The sequence below is a fragment of the Papio anubis genome, chromosome 17 (genome assembly GCF_008728515.1).
Source record: "Papio anubis isolate 15944 chromosome 17, Panubis1.0, whole genome shotgun sequence".
In the NCBI taxonomy this organism is placed as follows: Eukaryota; Metazoa; Chordata; class Mammalia; order Primates; family Cercopithecidae; genus Papio; species Papio anubis.
The window spans coordinates 54,666,542-54,690,617 of NC_044992.1; the positions used below are offsets into that span (position 1 = coordinate 54,666,542).

The following is a 24,076-nucleotide window of genomic DNA, read 5'->3' on the forward strand; positions in this document are numbered from 1 at the left end:
CTTCCGGTACAGGGGACTACAGGGACAGACACCACCACCCCAAGCTAATTTGTTTGTTTGTTTGTTTGAGACAGAGTCTTGCTCTATTGCCCAGGCTGGAGTGCAGTGGCATGATCTTGACGCACTGCAACCACCACCTCCCAGGTTCAGGTGATTCTCGTGCCTCAGCCTTCTGAGTAGCTGGGGCTACAGGTGTGCGTCACTGTACCTGGCTGATTTTTGTATTTTCAGTAGAGATGGGGTTTCACCTTGTTGGCCAGGCTGATCTCGAACTCCTGGCCTCAAAGGATCTGCCTGCCTTGGCCTCTCAAAGTGTTGGGATTACAGGCATAAGCCACTGCACCTGGCCAATATTTTTGATAGAGAAGGGGTTTCACCACGTTGCCCAGGTTGGTCTTGAACTCCTCAGGTCATCCACCCATCTCAAGTGATTCACCTGCCTCGGCCTCCCAAAGTGCTGGGATTACAGGCGTGAGCCACTGTGCCTGGCCCAGATGCATTGTATAGTCTTGAGGCATTTATAATCAGACAAACAGGGACTCAGATGCCTATGGCACATAGCTGAGGATGGATATGCTGATGGGAAGGTATTATGAGCCCAGAATAAGGGAGTATAATTAACTAGTTCTTTGTGTATTGGTCAGAAAGCAGAATTAAGATTACTGTAGATTGACTGGGTGTGGTGGCTCGTGCCTATCATCCTAGCACTTTGGGAGACCAAGGCAGGTGAATCACTGGAGGTCAGGAGTTTAAGACCAGCCTGGCCAACATGGTGAAACCCTGTCTCTACTAAAAAATACAAAATTTTTTGTATGGGCATGGTGGTGGGCACTTGTAACCTTTTTTTTTTTTTTTTTTTTTTTTTTTTTTTTTTGAGACGGAGTCTCGCTCTGTCACCCAGGCTGGAGTGCAGTGGCCAGATCTCAGCTCACTGCAAGCTCTGCCTCCCGGGTTTACGCCATTCTCCTGCCTCAGCCTCCCGAGTAGCTGGGACTACAGGCGCCTGCCACCTCGCCCGGCTAATTTTTTGTATTTTTTAGTAGAGACGGGGTTTCACCGTGTTAGCCAGGATGGTCTCGATCTCCTGACCTCGTGATCCGCCCGTCTCGGCCTCCCAAAGTGCTGGGATTACAGGCTTGAGCCACCGCGCCCGGCCCAAGGGCACTTGTAACCTTAACTACTGGGAGGCTGAGGCAGGAGGATCACTTGAACCTGGAGGCGGAGGTTGCTGCAAGCCAAAATTGCACCACTGCACTACAGCCTGGGTGACAGAGCAAGACCCTATTGCCAAAAAAAAAAAAAAAAAAAAAGCAAAAGGAAAGATTACTGTAGATAAACAACCTCATGGCCAGGCATGATGAGGTGGCGGTGAGCCAAGATCACACCATTGCACTGTAGCCCGGGCAACGGGAGGGAAACTGCATCTCAAAAAAAAAAAAAAAAACCTCAGAAAAATTTTGATACAATATTATTAGGAATAAATTAAAGAATGATTAGTACAGGATAGCTTGGATTTGAAGCTTAGCAAAAGAGTTTAGAGTCCAGGGCAGAGGCTTTTTTTTTTTTTTTTTTTATAAAAGATAGCCTCTCACTCTTGCACCCAGGCTGGAGTGCAGTGGCTCAGTCTTGGTTCACTGCAACCTCTGCCTCCCAGGCTCAAGTGATCCTCCCACCTCAGCCTCCCAAAGTGATGGGATTACATGCGTGAGCCACCATGCCTGGCCGAGGCTTGTTTTTAAGGAATTAATCTTGTAGTTTCCTTGAAGTCTAGGTATTTGGTAAAAAAATTTAAAAATTATTATTATTATTATTATTTTGGAGATGGAGTCTTACTCTGTTACCCAGGCTGGAGTGCAATGTCATGATCTCGGCTTACTGCAACCTCTGCCTCCCAGGTTCAAGTGATTCTCGTGTCTCAGCCTCCCGAGTAGCTGGGATTACCGGCGCACGCCGCCATGCCCAGCTAATTTTTTTTTGTATTTTAGTACAGACGGGGTTTCACCATGTTGTCCAGGCTTTGGTCTCGAACTCCTGAGCTCAGGCAATCCACCCACCTCTGCCTCTCAAAGTGCTATGATTACAGGTGTGAGCCATCGTGCCTGGCCGAAAAATTAAAATTTTTTACTAGTTAATATATAGTACAAAATTCAGAATCTTTCACAGATATACAGTGAAACAGCTCTTCTACATTTCTCCCTTATCCACCTGATTTCCTTCCTAGAGACAACTGTTATTAAGTTTCTTATATTTGAGAGCTATGTCTGCAAATACGTATGCATATTCAACCCTTCCATTTTTAAAAAATGCAACTATATTATATAAACTATTGTGCATTTTGCTTCTCGTGCTTAAGATATTCCAGGAATTGTTTTACATTCATACATATAGAGCTTCTTTGTTCTTTTTTTCAAGGCTGCTTTGTATTTCATTGTATGTCTGAACCGTTTCCTGTTGATGGACACTTAGCTGGACAGCAGTGTTTTGTTGATATAAATAGTGCTATAGTGAATAATCTTGTACATAATGTCATTTAACACACATTCAGTTATGTTTACAGGATAAATCCCTACAAGTGGAATTGCTTTTTCCAAGGTTATATGCATTTGTGATATTAGTAGATATAGCCACATTCTTCTCCATGGAGAGGAGGAATTTGTCTCCCATAGTCAAATATGGCAAGGGGTGGACAGGCATCAGGGTCCTTGAACTCTGTAAAATGATGTGTAAGTATTTGTGTGTGTGTATATATATATGGATGTATATTTGTCTTTAGAAAGAGTCCATGGTTTCATTACATTCTTAAAAAGTTCTTTGGCTGGGCACAGTGGCTCATGCCTATAATCCCAGCACTTTGGGCAGCCGAGGCAGGAGGACCATTGAGCCCAGGAGTTTGAGACCAGCCTGGGCAAAGTGCTGAAACCCCATCTCTACAAAAAATACAAGCAATCAGCCGGCATGGTGGCATGTGCCTATATCCAGGAGGCTGAAGGGGGAGGATCACCTGAGCCTTCGAGGTTGAGGTCAAGGCTAGAGTGAGTTGTATTTGCACTTCTACACTTCAACTTGGGTACTAGAGTGAGACCCTGTCTTAGAAAAAAAAAATATTCTGTGACTCAAAGTAGGTTAAAGAAACCACTGTCTTGTAGTTAGTTGACCTGAATTAAGCACACTGCTTTGTTTTTCTCTACACAGTATTTTTCTCTTACAGGAAGTATTTGAGCAGAAGCTATGTACATAATTATTAGAGATGTTGTGTGGAGAGTCATTGTGGAAGAGACTGGAATAAATCTAATTCCCAACCTTTTACTGTTATTCCTTGCACTCTTGAGACCATGTTTTAAAAGGCTTTTCCCCCCATTATTAGACTGAATTTATTAAGCAGTACTTTATTTCTCCAATTTTATTAATCAGACCTTTAGATAGTTTGTGGTAAGTTTTACTACAGGCAGTTGAAATCCTTTCATCTGTTAGGAGTTGATAAAAGTTGAGCTAAAGTCAAGTCTATCTGACATTTGTATTGTATTGCATGGTATGGTATGGTATGATATGGTGTGGTATGGTATGGTATTGTATTTTTTTGAGACAGAGTTTTGCTCTTGTTGCCCGGGCTAGAGTGCAGTGGCACGATCTCGGGTTACTGCAAACTCCACCTCCAAGGATCAAGTGATTCTCCTGCCTCAGCCTCCTGAGTAGTTGGGTTTACAGTCCCGTGCCACCATGCTCAGCTAATCTTTTGTATTTTTAGTAGATATGGGGTTTTACCATGTTGGCCAGGCTAGTCTCGAACTCCTGACCTCAGGTGATCTACCCACCTTGGCCTCCCAAAGTGCTAGGATTACAGGTGTGAGCCACTGTGCCCAGCCAAATCTGACATTTTAACTAGACTGTGTCAGTGAAAAATAATTCAGAGATCCTCATTATTATCTCTTGGACTTACTGAAGATATGAAGAACAAACCTTTATACCTGATAATGTCCATATTTCTTTTGAATTCTGTGTGGTAAAATAGGTTTAAATGAGGGTTCACATTAAATTCTGCAAGTACTAGTGCAAGTAAAATTTCGTTCACTATAACAGATTCCTTAGGGCTTTCAGGTTTTGTGATATTGGAATTAATTTGTAATATACATATTATCAAAAGTTAAAATTCCTAGTTTTTTAGGTCCTGGAGAGAAAACAGTAGCACCATGTAATGAATTAGAAAGTTAAAAGATTTAGGTAACTTAAATATAGTTGATAGTGTCGTATAAAGCCCTTTTTTTTTTTTTTTTTTTTTGAGACAGTCTTCCTCTGTCGCCCAGGCTGGAGTACAATGGCACAATCTCAGGTCACTGCAACCTCTTCCTCCTGGGTTCAAGCAATTCTCCTTTCTCAGCCTCCCGAGTAGCTGTAATTACAGGTGTGCACCACCACACCCAGCTAATTTTTTGTATTTTTAATAGAGGTTTCGCCATTTTGATCTCGAACTCCTGACCTCAAGTTCTCCACCCGCCTTGGCCTCCCAAAGTGTTGGCGTGAGCCACTGGGCCCAGCCAAGCCCTGTCTTTTTGAATACTGTATTATTATTTGGTAGCTGATTTTAGAAGAGGATTTTTCTAGAGATGATTAGAATATTTTATGTGGGGAAAAGTGAGGTAGGACCTGTATGTCTTGCTTGATACTGGAGCAAAAGTTAAAAGGTCTCAACTCTTGATCAGCTATTTTCTTTGGTTTATTTGTTTGTTTGAGACATGTTCTCTCTCTGTGACCCAGGTTCGAGTGCAGTGGCGCAGTCATGGCTCTCTGCAGCCTCAACCTCCAGGGGCTCAAGAGACCCTCCCACCTCAGCCTCCCTGAGTAGCTGGGACCGCAGGCATGCGCCACTATCCCCAGCTAATTTTTGTATTTTTCGTAAAGACGAGGTTGGCCGGGCGTGATGACTCATGCCTGTAATCCCAGCACTTTGGGAGGCTGAGGCGGGTGGATCACCCAAGGTCAGGAGTTGGAGACCAGCCTGGCGACCATGGTAAAACGCTGTGTCTACTAATAACACAAAAATTAGCCAGGCTTGTTGGCGTGCACTTGTCCCAGCTACTCGGGAGGCTGAGATAGAGGAATCGCTTGAACCCAGGAGGTGGAGGTTGCAGTGAGCTGAGATTGAGTTGCTACACTCCAGGCTGGGTGACAGAGTAAGACTCCATCTTACAAAAAAAAAAAAAGACGGTGTTTTGCCATGTTGCCCAGCCTGGTCTTGAACTCCTTGGTTCAAGTGATTCGCCCGCCTCAGCTTCCCAGAGCGTTGGGATTACAGGTGTTAGGCACCGTGCCAGCCTATTTTTTACCTACTGATAGTACTCAGTAAGGAAAAAAAAGATAAAATTGTTACATACTCTGGATGAGAACTGAAGGAGCCATTTGTTGTATAGAATTATTTGTTGGCCAGGCAAGGTGGCTCACGCCTGTAATCCTAGCACTTTGTGAGGCTGAGGTGGGCGGATTGCCTGAGCTAGGAGTTTGAGACCAGCCTGGGCAACATGGTAAAACCCTGTCTCTACTAAAAATACAAAAAATTAGCCGGGCATGGTGGCATGTGCCTGTAATCCCAGCTACTCGGGAGGCTGAGGCACGAGAATTGCTTGAACCTGGGAGGCAGAGGTTGCAGTGAGCTAAGACCGTGCAACTGCATTCCAGCCTGGGTGACAGAGCAAGACTCTGTCTAAAAAAAAAAGAATTATTTCTTGTGAAAAATTTATTTTACCAAGTTCTTCAAAGTTTTCTTTATTTCTAAAATAAAAGATTAGAACAAAATTCTTATTATGGGCCTTTCTTACAGAACTTTTTAGAGTGCCATTTGCTATAATGGGATCCTGCTTTTACTAGCAAACCTTTTATTACAATGAATTTCCTAGATCGGGCCTTTGTTATTGTGATTTTATTTTTCAAAGAGGTGAGGGTCTCCCTATGTTGCCCAAGCTGGAGTGCAGTGGCTCTTTGCAGTTATGATCATAGTTTACTGTAGCCTTAAACTCCTGGGCTCAAGTGATCCTCCCGCCTCAGCCTCCCAAATAGGGAAGACTATAAGTGTGTACCACCACATCTGGATAATTATATCTTTATATTTAAAAGAATGGAAAAAGATACTGTATAAACAGTATCACTAAGTATAAAAAAGCCAAGTATAAACACTAAGTATAAAAAAGCTAGAGTGATTTTATTAGACAAAGGAGACCTCAGAACGAGAAAAATATTGCTAGGGGTAATAAAGCACAATTCATCAAGAAAGGAGGATCAATTTTTTGAGAAGACACAGTGGTCCTAAATGTATATGCATCCAGTAACAGAGTGGAAGCAAAAACTGACAGTTGAAAGGAGAAATAGACAAATCCACAATTACATTTGGAAATTATAACATCTCCCTCAATAACTGATAGAACAAGCAGGCACAAAATCAGTAAGGTTATAGAAGATTTGGACAATACTCTCAATGGACTATACTTAATTGACATTTATAGAACACTCTGCCCACATTCTTTTGAAGTGCACATGGAACATTTACCAAAATAGACCATATGCTGGGCTGCAAAACACATTTCAACAAATTTAAAAGGATTGAAATGTAATGTCTACTCTGAGTACAATGGAATTAAACTAGAAATGAAAAAGATATCTGGAAAATCTCCAAATATTTGAAAGTGAAATAACATACTTCAAAATAACCTTTGGGTCAAAGAATTCGCAAAAGATATTAGAAAATATTCATAACTAAATGAAAATGAAAACAGTATATCAAAATTTGTGGGATACTAGAAAATATTTGTAACTAAATGAAAATGAAAACACAGTATATCAAAATTTGTGGGATACAGCTAATACAGTGCTTTAGAAGGAAACTTCAGCTTTAAAAGAAAGGTCTAAAATCAGTGACCTAACATTCTGCCGTAATAGAAAGAGAAATCTAAATAGAAGAGAAATAATATGAGAGCTAAAGTAAATGAGATAGAAAACAAGGCCAGGTGGCTCACTCCTGTAATCCCAGCACTCTGGTTGGGCAAGGTGGACTTGAGTCTGGGAGTCTGAGACCAGCCTGGGTAATATAGCAAAATACAAAAATACTGAAACACAAAAATACTGGAGGAAAAAGAAAAGAAAAAAGAATAATGCGAATCTGAATAACCCCATATTTATTACAGAAATTGGATTAAAAGTCTTCCCACAAGGCCAGGCACGGTAACTCATGGCTGTGGTCCCAGCACTTTGGGAGGCCAAGGTAGGAGGATCACTTGAGCCCAGGAGTTTGAGACCAGCCTGGGCAAATAGCAAGACTCATCTGTACAAAAAATATAAATAAATAAAAATTAGCCAGGTGTGGTGGTGCACGCCTGTGGTCCCAGCTGCTTGAGAGACTGAGGTGGGAGGATTGCCTGAACCCAGGAGGTTGAGGCTGGAATGCAGTGGCTCAATCACTGTCACAAACAAACCATCAAAGTCTTTCTAAAAAGAAGAATCCAGACCTACATGGCTTTATTGGTAAATTCTATCAAATGTTTAAGGAAAAAATAATACAATTTTTTTTCTTTTTTTTTTTTTTCAAATTTTACAAGACATTTTTGAGGCCAGCATTACCTTGATACCAAACCAGTCCAAGACATTAGGAAAAAAGAAAACTGTAGCTCAGTATCCCTCAATATATATGCAGAAACGATTAACAAGATATTAGAAAATTGAATCTAGCAGTGGATAAAAACACAACTAATTGGATTATCCCAGTTGCAAAGTTGATTTAGCATTAGAAGTCATTGTAATTAACCATATTAATAGAATAAAGGAGAAAAGCTAAGTGGTTTTGTAATAGTTACCTAAAAAGCATTTGACAAACTTCAATGATATTTGTGATAAAAGCTCTCAGCTAACTAAGGAATAGAAGGGAACTTCTTTAATCTGATGAAAGGCATTTATGAAAAATGTGTAAGTAACATCATAGTTAGGATGAAAGAGTGAATGCTTTCTATATAATACTCCAAACAAGTCAATGATAATTGTTTTCACAACCTCTATTAAACATGTGCCAAAGGTCCTAGCCAATGAAATAAGGCAAGTAAAAGGAATAATCTTACAGATTACGAAGTAAAACTATTTATTCTTTAGATGTCATGATTGTGCACATAGAAAACCCTAAGTAAGCTATAAAAAAGCTACTAGAATTTAAGTTTAGCTAGACTACAAGTCAATTTGCAAGATCTAGTTGTATTTCTCATACTAGCAATGAACAATTGGCAGTTGAAATAAAAACAAACAAAAAAAGCAAATCGTTTAAAATACCATCAAATAATGTGCAATGTTAAAACATTCCCCAAGAACAGAAGAAATTATTTTGTGTTCTTTCATAGATGAAGGCATTCAGGTGCAAAGGATTAAAGAACATTAATTTGTTCATAAGCATGTCATTATAAACATCTATGTAGTAGATACTGTGTTAGGGATATAGTAGTGAATAAAAACATTGACCCGTGCCCTCATAGAATTTATAATCTAATGGAAATTGAAGGGAGAAATAAATTTAGGGCCTCAGTTTCCGGCTTTGGCTTAACATTTTTTATCTACATGAGTGGTTCAAAGCTTTTACTTTTTAGTTATATCTTTTTTTTTTTTTGAGACGGGGTCTCACTGTGTCACTTAGGCTAGAGTGCTGTTGCACGATCTCACCTCACTGCAACCTCTGCCTCCCGGGTTCAGGTGATTCTCATGCGTCAGCCACCCTAGTAGCTGGGATTATGGGCATGTGCCACGATGTCCAGCTGACTTTTGTGTTTTTAGTAGAGATGGGGTTTTGACATGTTGGCCAGGCTGCTCTTAAACTCCTGGTCTTATGTGATCCACCCACCTCAGCCTCCCAAAGTGCTGGCATTACAGGCATGAGCCACCGCACCTGACCTGGTTATATATTTTATCTATCTAATTTTTTTTTTTCAGACGGAGTTTTGCTCTTGTTGCCTAGGCTGGAGTGCAGTGGCATGATCTCAGCTCACCACAACCTCCACTTCCCGGGTTCGAGCGATTCTCCTGCCTCAGCCTCCTGAGTAGCTGGGATAACAGGCATGCACCACCACCCTGGCTATTTTTTTTTTTTTTGTATTTTGGTAAGAGGCCGAGGGGTTTCTCCATGGTAGTCAGGCTGGTCTTGAACTCCTGACCTCAGGTGATCTGCCCTCCTGCGGCCTCCCATAGTGCTGGGATTTACAGGCATTGGAGTGGCGTGCCCGGCCAATTTATCTAAATGTGTGACTTGTTGAATAATTTGGCCCCTATGGGTGGCAAGTTATTTTATTAAGTGATACATGCTTGGTAGTTAAGCAGAATTGATTGAAGCTTTGGTCAGTTGGTTAAAATTTCATCTTAAGGATGGTCCATGCAGGACTCCCATACAGGGGAAAAGAAGTAACTAATAATCTTCATTGAGTACCAACTGTATTTCAGGCACTGTATTACCCTCATCCCTAACATATAGTACTATTTAATCCTTGAAACATCCATAAGGTAGGTGGTTTTTCTTTTTGAAATCCACAGATTTCAAGAAGAGCTAATATAACTTCAGTGATTTGCCCAGTTTTATACAGTGGTTCAGAGGTTTAGTCCCATACCTATTTGACTTTAAACTATCAGGACTAGCTGTTCTCTGTTAGTCATACCCTTGGACCATCCCATGCGTTCCTAGTCAAGAGGAAGTGCAAGTAAATGAGATTAATTTTTTAGGCAGGGCATGGTGGCTCATGCCTATAATCTCTGCACTTTGGGAGGCCGAGGTGGGTGGATCTCTTGAGCCCAGGAGTTTGAGACCAGCCTAGGACCCCACCTCCACAAAAAAATTAAATTAAAAAAAAAACTGGACATGGCGGCATGAACCTGTAGTCTCAGCTACTCAGGGGGCTGAGGTGGGAGGATTGCTTGAGCCTGGGAGGTTGAGGCTGCCAGCGAGCTGTGATCGCACCACTGCACTGAGCCTGGGCGAAGCGTGAGACCTTACCTGAAAAAAAAAAAAAAATTATAGTGCTAATTTTGAATCTATTGTATTTTTATGTTTATATTTATTTATTTATTATTTTGAGACTGAGTCTCACTCTGTCGCCCAGGCTGGAGTATAGTGGCGTGATCTTGGCTTACTGCAACCTCCGCCTCGCAGGTTCAAGTGATTCTCCTTCCTTAGCCACCCAAATAGCTGGGACTACAGGTGTGCGCCATCATGCCTGGCTAATTTTGGAAGTCTTAGTAGAGACGGGATTTTGCTCTGTTGCCCAGGTCTTGAGCTCCTGACCTAAAGTGATCCACTTGACTCAGCCTCCCCAAGTGTTGGAATTACAGGTGTGAGCCACTCTACCTGGCCGTGATTTTATTTTAAAAGTATGTCACTCACAAGAAAAAACACTGTCAGGATTTCTTGTGGTACACCTCACAGCTGATATGTCAAAGTGCCAGTTTTATTTCTTAGTTTAAAATTTTGTTTTAGAGGCAGGATCTTGCTCTGTTGCCCAGACTGAAGTGCAGTGGTGCGATCATAGCTCACTGTCGCCTCAAACTCCTGGACTTAAGTGATCCTCACAACTCAGCCTTCCAAGAAGTGAAGACTACAGTCATGCACTACCATACCCAGCTTTTTCTTTCTTTCTTTTTTTTTTTTTTGTTTTTTTTTTTGGTAGAGACCGGGTCTTACCACGTTGCTCAAGCTGTCTTGAAGTCCTGGCCTCAAGTGGTCCTCCCACCTTAGCCTCCCAAAGTATTGGGATTACAGGCGTGAGCCACCATGTGCGGCTCAAGACACCAGTTTTTTTTCTATTTATTTATTTATTTATTTATTTTTGAGACACCATTTTAAAAATGCTTTTACTACACTTTGTTTTCAATGTTTTTTTGAGACACAGTCTTGCTATGTCACCCAGAATGTTGGGTGGGATGTTGACTCCTGCATCTTATTATTATACCAATTCCAGGCTGGAGTGCAGTGGCGCGATCAAGGCTCAGTGCAACCTCTATCTCTTGGGCTCAATCGATCTACCTACCTCAGCCTCCTTAGTAGCTGGGACTACAGGTGCATGCCATCTTGCCTGGCTAATTATTATTATTATTTTTTCTGGAAATGGGGTTTTGCCATGTTGCTCAGGCTGGTCTCAAACTCCTGGGCTCAAGTGATCCTCCCGCCTCGACCTCCCACAGTGCTGGGATTACAGGTGTGAGCCTCTGGACCCAGCCAATACGCTTTAATCCAAGTCTGTGTCTATTTAAATTGCAAGTTAGTTTAACTCGGAGCCACGAGCCTGTGCCTTGGAAATATGTACTTTAGAGTCATAGGTAACAGTTATCTGGCTGAGAGTCTGTGTGTGGGTTATACCAAATGTACTGCCATCATTTGATTATAGGTTAGTAGTGTAATTTTTGAAATTGGCAGGTCACAGATGAGATTGCCATGCCTTAGTGGAAAACTCTTCCAACTGTCTTCTCCAGACAGATAGGTAGAACCTGGAACCAGTGCTAGGATGTGTGTGTATGTAGGAGGTAGTCATTGGTTATACAAACTTAAAGTTACTATCTTAACTTCTGGGCCTTGAAGGAAGGCCGTTTTAGTGATGTCTGCCACAGTCAAGAGCCAGAACTGGAATGTTGACTCCTGCGTCTTACTATACCAGTTCCAGGAGGAATTTTGTTACACAGTTTCTACTGGAGATGGCAGTCGGATTTTTTTTTTTTCTTTTTTTTCCTCATATGTGAAGTAATAGTCTCTTCACAACAGAAAAAGCCACAAACCTAAACTTGTCACTGAATTTTCTTCAAGGTTACATACCTCTTGGGTATTTTAAATCTAGATTATGTTGATTTTTATATTTTTGTTCTCATTTTTCTATTTCTTTGTTTTCTTTACTGTGAATGTGCTACAGGATTTTGTACAGAGCTTCTAGTTTCTGTCTGTAATTTGAATACTGAATTTGTAGTATTTTAACTGATAAAAGAGAAATTTTTAGCCTAAGGAGAAAGCTAAAAACATAGATTATAGGCCCCATAATGAAATATATAGTAGTTGCATATGGCTAGTGCTTCTATGTGTATTGGAAGCATACTGTTTTCTCTTAGGATTTGTTTTTTCTTTAATGATTAATTTTCAGTTATATAAGGAATGTTTGCATAGTTTTATAATAATGAGAACTGTAATAGCTCATTTTCCACTGAGCAGATGATTTTGGGATCTACCAGATAGATGTTGATACATACAGACCTAGTTTGGATCATTATTCTTTAAAGAATCATCCTGTAAACACATTTATTTACAGTGTTTTGTCACTTATTAAAAGTGGGGGCTTTTTTTTTGGCCGGGCGCAGTGAGTCACACCTGTAATCCCAGCAGTTAGGGAGGCTGAGGCAGGTAGATCACTTGAGGTCAGGAGTTTGAGACCAGCCTGGCCAACATGGTGAAACCCTGTCTGTACCAAACATACAAAAATTAGCTGGGCGTAGTGGCGCCCACCTGTAATCCCAGCTACTCAGGAGGCTGAGGCAGGAGAATCGCTTGAAACAGGGAGGCAGAGGTTGCAGAGAGCTAAGATCGTGCCATTGCACTCCAGCCTGGGCGACAAAGCAAGACTGTCTCAAAGAACTTTGTCTTGATGGTATATGATGATATTTTTGTTCATTTACTACTACACAGAATCATTCATTTAAAATCACAGTATTTTTGGTCAAAGTTAAATGAAAGTAAAAAATTGACCTCATTATTATATCTCTACCACCCAAACATGTTTGCTACTCTTTTTTTTTTTTTTTTTTTGGAGACAGGTTCTGGCTCTGTCCCCCAGGCCAGAGTGCAGTGGTACAACCTCAGCTCCCCGCAACCTCAGCCTCCCCAGGCTCAAGCCATCCTCCCACCTCTACCTCCTGAGTTGCTGGGACTACAGATGTGCACCATCATGCCTGGCTAATTTCTTTATTTTTGATAAAGGTGGGGTTTTGTGATGTTGCCCAGGTTGGTCTCAAACTCCTGGCCTCAAGCAGTCCTCCTACTTCAGCCTCCCAAAATCCTGGGATTACAGGTGTGAGCCACCTCGCCTGGCTTTTTAATTGATTAATTAATTTTTATTTATTTTATTTTATTTTTATTTTTATTTTATTTTATTTTTTTTTATTTTTTTTGAGACGGAGTCTCGCTCTGTCGCCCAGGCTGGAGTGCAGTGGCCGGATCTCAGCTCACTGCAAGCTCCGCCTCCCGGGTTTACGCCATTCTCCTGCCTCAGCCTCCCGAGTAGCTGGGACTACAGGCGTCCGCCACCTCGCCCGGCTAGTTTTTTGTATTTTTTAGTAGAGACGGGGTTTCACCGTGTTAGCCAGGATGGTCTCGATCTCCTGACCTAGTGATCCGCCTGTCTCGGCCTCCCAAAGTGCTGGGATTACAGGCTTGAGCCACCGCGCCCGGCCTTATTTTTATTTTTCAATAGAGATGAGGTGTTGCTGTGTTGACCACGATGGTCTCAAACTCCTGTCCTCAAGCCATCCTCCTGCCTCAGCCTCCCAGAGTGCTAGGATTACAGACATAAGCCACTGCCCAGCGGCAGTTTTAAAATAAGTCAGGTTTCTTTTGTTCTTTTAAAAATTTTTTCTTGAGATGGGGTTTTGTTGAAGATGGTTTTTGTGAGTTAAAAGGGTATAGTGCTCTCTGCCAGATTGAAAGTAACGTAGGGATTTTGCCAGTTGTTGTCTGTTTTAATCATGCACTCCGAAACGCGAAATAACCACAGCATGGGTTCAGGGACCCACTGAAAGGTGAACCTGAGCTAAAACTCCACTGATCACCTGCCCTCCACTAAATCCTCTTCTGACTGGTGGACCACAGTGACAGTTGGGTCTTCTGGAATTAGTGCTAGTTCAGAGCCAGTGTCTAGTTGATAATCCTTTTCCCCAATACATAGCCATCCTGATAAGAGGCCATAGGTCCTTTTGTGGATGTCTAGGAGAAAAATTAATGGTATCATAGAAATTTTTGTCTGTGTAGTAGTGTCATCCTCATGGAAACTTGACCTTCTCTTCATTCAGTGGGTTCTAGATCTGTAAACTGCAATCTGGGAATTGATTGAGCATCTGTGATTCTCATTTTTATGATTAAAGTTAAACTTTTGACCAGGCACGGTGGCTCATGCCTGTAATCCCTGCACTTTGGGAGGCCAAGGCGGATGGATCATGAGGTCAGGAGTTCGAGACCAGCCTGGCCAATATGGTGAAACACCATCTCTACTAAAAATATAAAAAAATTAGCTGGATGTGGTGGTGCGCACCTGTAGTCCCAGCTACTCGGGAGGTTGAGGCAGGAGAATTGCTTAAACCCAGGAGGCGGAGGATGCAGTGAGCCGAGATCATGCCACCGCACTCCAACCTGGGTGACAGAGTAAGATTCCGTCTCAAAAAAAAAAAAAAAAAAACAACGCCGGGCGCGGTGGCTCATGCCTGTAATCCCAGCACTTTGGGAGGCCAAGGTGGGCAGATCACCTGAGGTCAGGAGTTCAAGACCAGCCCAGCCAACATGGAGAAACCCTGTCTCTACTAAAAAATACAAAATTAGCCAGGCATGGTGGCGCATGCCTGTAATCCCAGCTACTCAGGAGGCTGAGGCAGGAGAATCTCTTGAATCCGGGAGGTGGAGGTTGTGGTGAGCCAAGATCGTGCCATTGCACTCCAGCCTGGGCAAAAAGAGTGAAACTCCGTCTCCAAAAAAAAAAAAAGGTTAAACTTTTTTCACTTGACCTAGAACTCTTCTGTTTATACACATCAAGTAAGAAAACAACCTAACAGATTTCACATCTGTTTCACTTCTAGGAATGTTGTAAGGTCTCTGGGAGTCAGACTATTTTGATTGTTATTTTGCCTCTGGTATGATGTGAAAAGGTAGTACTACTAATGACTAAAATAAAAGGCATAGAGACGCTTGGTTTTTCAAATGGCATTATCTTCTTTACTGGAGTATGGGGCAGTTTGACTTTGTTGGCAGCTGTGCTTCTTCATACCTAGGCAGGCTTAACTTTTGTCTTATGTTCTCAGTTGAAAGCTGCCAATTTGGTCTAAGGAGGAAATGAAAACTTTAGAAACTCAGCAAATGTTGACATTTAAACTTTTACAGGAGTGAAAGATTAACCTTTGGCCTCTATTCTACAAGTTTTTCTTAGTTTATACGAGCCTCCTTCGTGGTGCTGAAGGACTGGGTGTCAACATTTGCATCTTAACCTCAGTGTTCATAGATTTATAATTTACCCACAGAATTTTCTCTAGGCTTATAACTAAAGTATTTTTTAAGATCCCCCTCCAAAAAAAAAGTACATTTTAAGTATATTAGAAACATGTTTTACTTTATTTTTGCAAACTGTACTCTTGTGAAAACAAGAAACTTGACTCTTGTTCGTCTTCTAAACTGTCTATTTGATTTTTTTACTTAGAAAATTATCAGAAGGAGACGGGGGAGGCAGTTTAAATGTTGTCATAAACAGTAGAGCTTTTATGGAGAGATCTTATCAAAATTAATTTTGATTTAACATATCAGACTAGTTAATTTAAAAAATTTGCTAGTTTTTTTTCTTTTTTTTTTTTGAGTCTGTGGGTGGCTCTTTTAAAGGATAATTTTCCCTCCCAAGTGACATGGATATTAGTAAGCATTCTCCCAGATAGCTATTATATAGCAAAATGACAAGTAACAGATTATTTTACTAAGAAAATAAGATAAAATGCCACATAGTTAAACTTAAATAATGTGGACAAAGAAGCATTTAATGTACCAGAGTATGAATTTACCATTCAATTTATGGTTTTAGGAGATCTAGAAAAGAGGAGGAAAAAACAATAAATATACAAGAAGAAATAAATACATTGCAAAACAGAAGAATGGGAAATAATCAAGAGTTGGAAAATTAGGAAACAAAAGGCAAAATGAAGGAGAGTACATCGGATATAACAAAAGGTACTGAGGACTTACAAAAAGAAAATACTGGAAGTGAATGTTGTTAGTTATATGAAAGTCTCAATGAATAAATAATTTCAAAGACACTAGGAATTAGTACTGACGAAATAAGACCTAAAAATCAGAACAGGGGCTGGGCGCGGTGGCTCATGCCTGTAATCGCAGCACTTTGGAAGGCCGAGGGCAGGCGGATCCAGCTAAGTCAGGAGCTTGAGACCAGCCTGGGCAACATGGTAAAAACCCTGTCTTTACTAAAAATACAAAAATTTGTGCTGAGGCACAAGAATCGCTTGAACCTGGAAGGTGGAGGTTGCAGTGAGCCGAGATCGCACCACTGTACTCCAGCCTGGGCAATAATAGAGTGAGACTCCATCTCAGCAACAACAACAAAAAAACCAAAACCAGAATAGACTCCTGTAACCAAGAAAAAAATTGAGGTGATTGTAAAACTACTTCCTCCTCTCCCCCATACTGCCTTAAGGGGGCAAAAGTCCACTCTGTAGGTATTGGTGATTTCTCTTTTTATTTTATTTATTTATTTATTTATTTATTTTTTATTTTTTATTTTTATTTTTTTGAGACTGAGTCTGGCTCTGTCGCCCAGGCTGGAGTGCAGTGGCCGGATCTCAGCTCACTGCAAGCTCCGCCTCCCGGGTTTACGCCATTCTCCTGCCTCAGCCTCCGGAGTAGCTGGGACCACAGGCGCCCGCCACCTCGCCCGGCTAGTTTTTTGTATTTTTTAGTAGAGACGGGGTTTCAGCGTGTTAGCCAGGATGGTCTCGATCTCCTGACCTTGTGATCCGCCCGTCTCAGCCTCCCAAAGTGCTGGGATTACAGGCTTGAGCCACCGCGCCCGGCCTATTTTATTTATTTATTTATTTATTTTTTGAGACAGGATCTTGCTCTGTCACCCAGGCTAGAGTGCAGTGGTACAAACATGGTTCACTGCAGCCTCGACCTCCTGGGCTTAGGCAGTTCCCCTACCTCAGCCCTCCCAAGTAGCTGGGACCACAGTCATGGGCCACCACACCCAGGTAATTTTCTAATTTTTTGTAGAGATGGGATCTTGCTGTGCTGCCCAAGATGGTCTGGAACCCTTGGGGTCAAGTAATCTTCCCTCCTCAGCCTCCCAAATTGTTGAGATTATAGATGTGAGCCACCACTCCTGGTGTCTCCTAACCTTTTAAGAAGCAGATATTTCTCATGTTGAATAATAAGATAGAAGTAAACAACTGACAGCAAAATGACAAACATGAAAAAGTAGAAGTGTAACCTAATCTCATTTATGAATGTATAGATGTTTAAATTCAAATAAAAATGCTAGCAAATGGCCACAGCAGATTATTCCTTTGTTTTGTTTCAAGTAGTTTATCCTAGGAATGTCAGACATGTTCAGTGTTTAAAAACTCATTAATATGTCTAGAGTCAGTGCTGTGGTTTGAATGTGTCCCCTCCAAAATTCAGGTGTTGCCAGTGTATTAAGAGGTGATTAGGTAAAGACAGCTTCTCCTCTCATGAATGGGACTAGGTATCCTTTTAAAGGCTTAATGGCGTAACCTTGTCTGTTTTTACACCTTGCCATGTGAGGACAGTATCCATTCCCTCTTGCCCTTCTGCCTTCTACTTTGTGAGGATGAAGGAATTCCTTCCCTCTGGAGGACACAGTGTTCAAGGCACCATCTTGGAAGCAGAACCTGGACCCTCACCAGACACCTAACCTGCTGGTGCCTTGACATTGTACTTCCCAGCCTCCAGAACTGTGAGAAATTAAATTTCTGTTATTCATAAATTACCCAGTCTGCTGGGTGCAGTGGCTCATGCCTGTAATCCCAGCACTTTGGGAGGTGGAGGCGAGCGTAGTGCTTGAGCCTGAGTTCGAGACCAGCCTGGGCAAAGTGGTGAAACCCCCTCTCTACAAAAACACAAAAATTAGCCAGACGTGGTGGCGCATGCCTGTAATCCCAGCTACTTGGGAGGCTGAGGCCAGAGGATTGCCTGAGCCCAGAGATCAAGACTGCAGCGAGCCAGGATTGGAATACTGCATTCCAGCCTGGGTGACAGAACGAGACCCTGTCTCCAAAAAAAATTACCCAGTCTCAGGCATTCTGTCGTAACAGCACCTATAGACTAAGTATGGCTTAATGGTGAGGAGTACTTTTTCTGAACCAGATAGCCTTGGTTCAGATCTTGACTTTGCTTCCTAATGGCTGTGTGACCTTGAATGAGTTTATTGATCTTCTCTTACGCTTTCCTCATCTGTAAGTGAGTAATAAGAGCAGCTACCTCACAAGGTAGGGCAGCCATAACAGATACCACAGAGTGTGTGGCTTAAACAACAGAAATTTATTTTCTTATAGTTCTGGAGGCTAGAAGTGCAATAGCAAGGTGTCAGCAGGTTTGGTTTCTTCTGAGGCCTTTCTCCTTGGCTTGCAGATGTCTGCCTCCTTCCTGTGGCCTCATATTGTAGTCCCTCTGTGTGCATACATGTCTGTGCGTGCTCACTTGCTTTGTCTCACTCTTTGTCCTGATCTCCTCTCATAAGAATACCAGTTTTACTGGATTTACGCTTCTATCTCCAAATACACTAAAGTACTGGAGATTAGGGCTTCAACATAGGAATTTTGGGAGGACATAGTTCAGCTTATAACAGATTGTTATGAGGATTAAATGTCCTGATATACCTGGCCCTAGCAAATGCTACTTAAGTGTTTATTATTTTTTTATTATTACTTTACAGTAATAAGTAATACATAATATATAATATTACTTTACAGTAATAAGTAATACATAAAAACCCAAACACTTCAGAAAAATCTTTTTATTTCAGAGTAATTAATTAGAGATTGGCAGGGAGTTGTACAAAATGTATAGGAAGGTTCTGTTCATGCACCCTGCATCTCTCCTCCTGTAGAATTCTAGTACATTATTAAAACCAAAACATTGACATTGATACAATCCATAGGACTAATTCAGATTTGAAGTTATACATGAATCATTTGTGTGTGTGTGTGTGTGTGTGTGTATTACACTTCTAGGCAATTTTATCACATGTGTAGCTTGTTGTAAAACTGCGGTCAAGATGCAGAACTACTTCATCACAAGGCTCTTTCCTGCTATACCTTTGTAGCCACACCTACCCACTCTCCTTTGAAACCTTAATCCTTGACAACTACAAACCTATTTTCCTGTATAATTTCATTGTTTCAAGAATATAGTATACATAAATGGAGTCACAAAGTACACAACCTTTTATTTTGAGACAGAGTCTCTCCCTGTCACTCAGACTGGAATGCAGTGGTGCGATCTCAGCTCATTGTGGTCTCTGCCTCCTAGGTTCAAGCTGAGATCCTCCCATCTCAGCCTCCAGAGCAGCTGGGACTACAGGTGCACACCACCACGCTAGCTAATTTTTAAATTTTTTGTGGAGACAGGGTCTCACTATATTGGCCAGGCTGGTCTTGACATCCTGGGTTCAAGCAGTCTTCCTGCCTTGGTCTCCCAAAGTGCTAGGATTACAGGTGTGAGCCACTGCACCCAGCCTACAGCTTTTTGAGATTGGCTTTTTTCACTCAGCATAATTTCCTTAAAGTTCCAAGATTTTGCATGTATAAATAGGCCATTCCTTTTTATTTCTGTGTAGTGTTCCATGGTGTGGATATAGTACGCTTGGCTTAACCATTGCCTCCACAAGGACATTTGGTTTGTTTCCAGTTTTTGGCTATTATGAATAAAGCTACTATGAACATTCTTATAGAGGTTTTTACACCAACATGTTTTTCTTTCTCTGGAGTAAATGTTCAAGAGTGCAATTGCTGGGTCAAATGATAAGTTTTAGTGTTTTTTTTTTTTTTTTTGAGACGGAGTCTTCCTCTGTCACCCAGACTAGAGTGCAGTAGCACGATCTCAGCTCACTGCAAGCTCCGCCTCCCGGGTTCACGCCATTCTCCTGCTTCAGCCACCCGAGTAGCTGGGACTACAAGCGCCCGCCACCACGCCCGGCTAATTTTTTGTTTTTTAGTAGAGACGGGGTTTCACTGTGTTAGCCAGGATGGTCTCAATCTCCTGACCTCATGATCCGCCCGCCTTGGCCTCCCAAAGTGCTGGGATTACAGATGTGAGCCTGTAATCCCAGGTGTAATCGCACCTGGTGGCATTTTTAGTTTTAAAAGAAACCGTCAAACAAAAAAGGCTTTACCTTTTTACATTCTCACCAGCAATATATGTAAGTGATTCAGTTTCTCTACATCCTTGACAGCGTTTAGTGTTGTTGCTATTTTTTATTTTAACCATTCTTATAGGTGTGTAATGAAATCTCATTGTGGTTTAAACTTTTATTTCCCTAAAGGCTAATATGTTGAACATCTTTTCTTGTGCTCATTAACCATCTTTTTTTTTTTTTGAGACGGAGTCTTGCTCTGTCTCCCAGGCTGGAGTGCAGTGGCGCGATCTCAGTTCACTGCAAGCTCCGCCTCCCAGGTTTATGCCATTCTCCTGCCTCAGCCTCCCGAGTTGCTGGTACTACAGGCGCCTGCCACCTCGCCTGGCTAGTTTTTTGTATTTTTTAGTAGAGACGGGGTTTCACTGTGTTAGGCAGGATGGTCTCGATCTCCTGACCTAGTGATCTGCCCGTCTCGGCCTCCCAAAGTGCTGGGATTACAGGCTTGAGCCACCACGCCCGGCCTCATTAACCTTCTTTACATCACTCCCCTGCTCTTTTTTTTTTTTTTTTTTTTTTTTTTTTTGAGATGGAGTTTTGCTCTTATTGCCCAGGCTGGAGTACAAATGGCATGGTCTTGGCTCGCTGCAACCTCTGCCTCCCGGGTTCAAGCAATTCTCCTGCCTCAGCCTCCCAAGTAGCTGGGATTACAGGCATGCACCATCATGCCCGGCTAATTTTGTATTTTTTAGTAGAGATGGGGTTTCTCCTTGTTGGTCAGGCTGGTCTCGAACTCCCGACCTCAGGTAATCCGCCTGCCTCAGCCTCCCAAAGTGTTGGTGAGCCACTGCCCCTGGCCTGCATCCTCTTTAGTAAAATGTCTGTTCATATTTTTTGCCAGTTTTCTAATTGGAATTCTTTAGATAGTCTAATTTCAAGTTCTTTGGTAGATGTGTGGCTTGAAAATATTTTCTTCCAGTCAGTAATTTGTTTCTTCATCCTGTTTACAGGGTCTTACTCTGTACTTTTGATGAGGTTCCATTTATCAATGTTTCCTTTTGTGGATTAGAGCTTTTTCTGTCAAGTCTAGGAACTGTTGGCTTAGTTCTAGGTTGTAGAGATTTTTCTCCCCTTTTTTCCTAACAGTTTTATGTTTTATATTTAAGTTCTTGATCTATTTTGTTTTTTCTCTTTTAAAATTTTATTTATTTATTTATCTATTTATTGTTATTATTATTATTATTTGAGACGAAGTTTTGCTCTCGTTGCCCGGGCTGGAGTGCAATGGTGTGATCTCAGCTCAGTGCAACCTCTGCCTCTCAGGTTCAAGCGATTCTCCTGCCTCAGCCTACCAAGTTGCTGGGATTACAGGCACCCGCTGCCATGCCCGGCTGGTTTTTTGTATTTTTAGTAGAGATGGGGTTTCACCACGTTGGCCAGGCTGGTCTCGAACACCAGACCTCAGGTGATCCACCTGCCTCGGCCTTCCAAAGTGCTGGGATTACAGGCGTGAGCCACTGCACCGGCCGAGTTAATATTTTATAAGGTGTAAGCAAGGTTTGTTTGTTTGTTTGTTTGTTTTTGCCTATGCATCTAGTTGTTCCAGTAGCATTTATTTAAAAGTCTCTTTTTTTCAATTTATGTAATTTATTAAATTGCCTTTTTTTTTTTTTTTTTTTAAAGAGACAGGGTTTTACTATGTTGTCCAGGCTGGAGTGCAGTGGTGTGATCATAATTCACTGTAACCTTGCACTTGCACTCCTGAGCTCCCGCCTCAGCCTTCTGAGTAGCTAGGAGCTAGGACTACAGACAGTACCACCATGGCTGGTTAATTTTTTCATGTTTTTGTACAGATCAGATCTCACTTTGTTGCCCAGGCTGGTCTCAAACTCCTGGGCTCAAGTGATCCTCAAGCGAGTGATCCTCAGATGATCCTCCCCCCTCATGCTCTCAAAGTGTTGGGATCACAGGGGTGCACCCTATTAAATTGCTTTTGTACTTTTGTAAAAAATCAGTTGAATATATTTTTGTGAGTTTTTTTGTTTGTTTGTTTTGTTTTGTTTTTTGAGATGGAGTCTCGCTCTGTCACCCAGGCTAGAGTGCAGTGGTGTGATCTTGGTTCACTGCAACCTCCACCTCCCGAGTTCAAGCAGTTCTCTGCCTCAGCTTCCAGAGTAGCTGGGATTACAGGCACCCGCCACCACATCCAGCTAATTTTTTACATTTTTAGTAGAGACAGAGTTTCACCATCTTGGTCGGGCTGGTCTTAAACTCCTGATCTTGTGATCCACCCGCCTCGGCCACCCGAAGTGCTGGGATTACAGGCATGAGCCATCTCGCCTGGCCTTTTTTTTTTTTTTTTTGAGACGGAGTTTTGCTCTTGTTGCCGAGGCTGGAGTACAGTGGTGTGATGTCAGCTCACTGCAACCTCCGCCTCCTGGTTTCAAGCGATTCTTCTGCCTCAGCCTCCTGAGTAGCTGGGATTACAGGTTCCCGGCACCATGCCCAGCTAATTTTTGTATTTTTAATAGAGATGGGGTTTCACCATGTTGGCCAAGCTGGTCTCGAACTCCTGACCTCATGATCCGCCCACCTCAGCCTCCCAGAGTACTGGGATTACAGGCGTGAGCCCACTGCATCCGGCCAAAGGTCTGTTTTTATAAGCTGTGAGGATTAAATGTACTAACATAGAATGTCTTGCCTATAAAGTGCTACATAATGTCAGCTTTTGAGGATTGTGTTTTAAAAAAGTGCTACGTAAGTGTTAGTTATTATTGTTATTACTTTACAACACAGCAAATAAATAATAACTTTTTTTTTTTGAGACGGAGTCTCGCTCTGTTGCCCAGTCTGGAGTTCAGTGGTGCAATCTCAGCTCATTGCAACCTCCACCTCCTGGGTTCAAGCGATTCTTCTGCCTTAGCCTCCCAAGTATCTGGGACTACAGGTGTGTGCTACCACACCTGGCTAATTTTTGTATTTTTAGTAGATATGGGGGTTTCACCATGTTGACCAGGCTGGTCTCGAACTCCTGACCTCAAATGATCCACCACCTCAGCTGCCCAAAGTTCTGGGCTTACAGGTGTGAGCCACCATGCCCAGTCAATAATAATTAAAAAAAAAAAAAATTGGATAAACTCAGTAGTTATTCCTACTTTGTAATTTTAAAAACAATACAGTTTCAAAAACTTTTTACTTGTGGTAAAATACACGTAACATAAAATTTACTATCTTAACCTTTTTTTTTTTTTTTTTTCTTTTTAAGATGGAGTTTCGTTCTTGTTGCCCAGATTGGAGTGCAATGGTGCTATCTTGCCTCACTGCAACCTCCGCCTCCTGGGTTCAAACCATTCTCCTATCTCAGCCTCCTGAGTAGCTGAGATTACAAGCGCCCACCACCACACCTGGCTAATTTTTGTATTTTTAATAGAGATGGGGTTTCGCCATATTGGCCAGGCTTGTTTCAAACTCCTGGCCTCAGGTGATCCACCTGCCTTGGCCTCCCAAAGTGCTGGGATTACATGCGTAAGGCACCGCGCCCAGCCCTGAACCACCGCTCCCGGCCCACCATCTTAACCATTTTTAAGTGCACAGTTCAGTAGTAAATACATTCATATTGTTTGCAGCCAATCTCCAGAACTTTTTTAACCTCAGAAATTGAAAACTAAAATGCCCATTAAACAACTCCTCATGTCTACCTTCCCCCCCAATCCCTGGCAGCTACCGTTCTACTTTGTCTCTATGAATTTGACTATTATAGGTGCCTCATCTAAGTGTAATCACAAAGTATTTGTCTTCTTGTGACTGGCTTATTCACTTAGCATAATGCTCTCAGGGTTTATCCATGTTGTAGAATGTAGAATTTCATGTATACACCACATTTTTTATCCATTCATTTGTTGATGGGTATTTGAGTTGCTTCCACCTTTTGGCTATTGTGAATAATACTGCTGTGAACATGGTTG

The 24,076-nt window shown here is 41.9% G+C and overlaps 1 protein-coding gene across 9 annotated transcripts in view; it reads left to right on the forward strand.

Moving 5' to 3' along the window:
• The window catches only part of TLK2 (tousled like kinase 2), a 143,884-nt gene that overhangs the window by 17,636 nt on the left and 102,172 nt on the right, over positions 1-24,076 (forward strand). Inside the window, exon 1 of one of the 9 annotated variants that reach the window (XM_009190953.4) lies at positions 15,597-15,955. The exons of 7 other annotated variants lie outside the window; for them this stretch is intronic. The gene's annotated coding sequence lies outside the window, so the exon portion shown is untranslated. Of the gene's footprint in view, positions 1-15,596; positions 15,956-24,076 lie in introns of those variants that run through there. One more of the 9 variants, XM_003913254.5, reaches the window with a different exon arrangement.